The sequence below is a fragment of the Apteryx mantelli genome, unplaced genomic scaffold (genome assembly GCF_036417845.1).
Source record: "Apteryx mantelli isolate bAptMan1 unplaced genomic scaffold, bAptMan1.hap1 HAP1_SCAFFOLD_40, whole genome shotgun sequence".
NCBI classification, from domain to species: Eukaryota; Metazoa; Chordata; class Aves; order Apterygiformes; family Apterygidae; genus Apteryx; species Apteryx mantelli.
In genome coordinates, this window is record NW_027118755.1 from 625001 (window position 1) to 627500 (window position 2500).

At 74.0% G+C, this 2500-nt stretch overlaps 1 non-coding gene across 1 annotated transcript; it reads left to right on the forward strand.

The window, feature by feature from the left end:
• Positions 1–1967: 1967 nt before the first annotated feature.
• Positions 1968–2120, forward strand: LOC136996528 (5.8S ribosomal RNA). The gene has a single exon (XR_010887575.1). It is a non-coding gene; the product is annotated as a 5.8S ribosomal RNA (ribosomal RNA).
• The last annotated feature ends 380 nt before the right edge of the window (positions 2121–2500 follow it).

Genomic DNA, 2500 nt, shown 5'->3' on the forward strand with positions numbered 1-2500 from the left:
GGGTTGGGACGGGTGCCAACGGGTCGCCACCCCTAAGCGGTGGGGGGTGGACCCACGGCGGGCTGCGGCGGAGCAGCCCGTCTGCAGAGACAGCGAGGACAGGCATTCCAGGATGGCGTGCGGGGCGGGCGCCGGGCCGCGGCGGACCCCGAGTGGGGGCATCGCGCGAGGCCACGTGAGGAGACGGGTCGTGCCCGAGCGGGTGGCCCAAACCACGGCTCTCCTCCCAGGCGCAGCTGCCGCCCGGCGCCGGGTTACTGAGGGAAACCCCGGGCCCCGGGAGGAGGACGAGGTAGTGGTGGCAAGTGTCGGGTGCACCCTGCGGGCAGATGTTCTGCCAAGGGGCACTGGAGCCGGCTGGCAGGTGCCAGGTTTCGCCTCCGCGCCCCGTCTCGCCGCCGCCACCGTCGCCGCGAGGTGGCGGTGGCCCGGCGGCGGGTGGTGGCGGGGGAGGCACCCCTGTGGAGATTTCAGGTCGTTTCCCTCACCCCAGGGCCAGGTACCTAGCATATGCGCTTCTCCTCCCCCCGCCCAGTTACCCACCCGTGTGGTCCCGTGTGCCAGCTCGCTCCTCCCGGGCACTGCACCGCGCATGCCCCCCCGGCCATGCCCTCCTGCCCTTTCCACTTTCCCTTTCCCCCCCCCAACCACTCCAGCTGCCCCACGACGTGCCGCGGGGACTGTGCTGTGAGCGGGCCAGGCGGGGGGGGGGTTGCGGGAGGAGGGGAGGGCCTCCAGCCACCACGGCCGCCGGTAGCTGCCCCAGGTAGGGATGGCCGTGGGCCCCGGGCTCCAGGCCCGAGGGTTCTCGACGGGAGAGCCGGGTGAGGGTTTAAAGACTCAGGCGGCCCGATGCGACCCAGGGAGCAGCCGGGTGTGCTGCCGGAGAGCCAGGGGACCAGCGCGCGTGGGCACCATGCCCCCGCATGCCAGCTGGCGCACCCCGCGCTCGCCCTGCGGGCAGCCGGGATGGAGAGGGGTACCCTGCCCCCTCTCTTCGCGGTCTGGTCTCGGCGGAGAGATGCCGTGCGGTCGGCTCGCACCGGCCTGCCTCGAATGCGTGACCCCGGCGCAAGCGCGTGCTCGCCGCCGGGACGGTGAGCTCCAACCCACCGCGGGTGGTGCGGACGCTGCTCCTCGGCGCGATCCGCTCTCCTCCCTGGCTGGGGCTCTCAGTCTGCCGCCGTGGCCGCTGGCGGCCCCCTACTTGCCGGCACTCCGCCATCTGGCGCGCCTGCCTCGCTCTGCCCAACCCGGCTTCGCCGGGCAGCGGCCGGGTGGCGGGCGGGCGGCAGGGGCGGCCCCCCCCGGTCTCCACGTGGAGACGGGGAGAGCGGGCACCGTCCCTGTCCGTCCCGCCTTGCCCGCCCACCCGCCGCCGGGCGTCTGTCCGCAGAAGGGACGGGAGAGCGCGTGGTGTCGTCCGGGAGGCTGTGTGTGCGCGCGCGCGGGTGTGGGCGCCGCCTCAGGGCCACAGCGCAGCCGGAGGCCGGCGAGGCGAGCGAGGAGCTGGGAAGCGCGGGGCCGGTGGGCCGCGGGCGCGCGGGCAGTGGGCAGTGCCACTGCCGGTGGCGGCCGGGCTCCGACGCTGGGGGTCTGCGGGACCCGCCCCCTCCCTCAGCGTCCCTGAGGCAGGCGGCACGGCCGGCGCGCTGCTCCCCGCCAGGCCGGGCCGGGCCGAGCCGGGCACCTGGGCCGGACTTGAAGCAAGCAAAGGGTTGTCCCAGGTTGGGAGCGAGGGCTCCCCGCCCTTCTCGTTCGGGTTTTCCTTTTCCCTTTTCCCCCCCCACTCTGTGCTCGTACAGTCAGCAAGGCGAGCCCCTCTCTCTGGCTCTCGGCCATCCCTCGCTCAGCAGCGAGGCGCCGGCATCGGCGTGAGGAGGGAGGCGGAGTGGAGGGGGGGCCCTCAGGGGCTGCCGAAGGCTGCCCGGTCCCCCTGCGCGCGCGGTGGGGACCGAAACCGAGACAACTCTTAGCGGTGGATCACTCGGCTCGTGCGTCGATGAAGAACGCAGCTAGCTGCGAGAATTAATGTGAATTGCAGGACACATTGATCATCGACACTTCGAATGCACTTGCGGCCCCGGGTTCCTCCCGGGGCTACACCTGTCTGAGCATCGCTTGACGGTCAATCGTCACCCCCGTTGTCGTGTTGGCACAGCGGTGCCACCCCTCGGGGGCGCGGGGGGGGGCGGGGGAGGCACGGTGGCGCCGGCGGTGTGCGGCAGCGGCAGCGGCGGAGAGTTGGCGGTGGAGCCGGGACCCTGGTGCGTGCACCGGTGGCCCCGGTCTTCCTGCCTGCCGGGCTCCGGCACCGGGCCGCCCGCAGCAGCCGCGGCCGGCGTGCCTTGCCGCGCCTGTGCCTGCCCTCCTTGCCCTCCGAGCACGGTGGCCAGCGCTGCACAGCGCGCGCCGTGCGGGGTGGCGTGGCTGGGGCGCCTCTCAGGCCCGTGCCCCGGGGAGAGGGTGCCTCCTCTTCCCCGCGCAGCCGGGCCTTCGT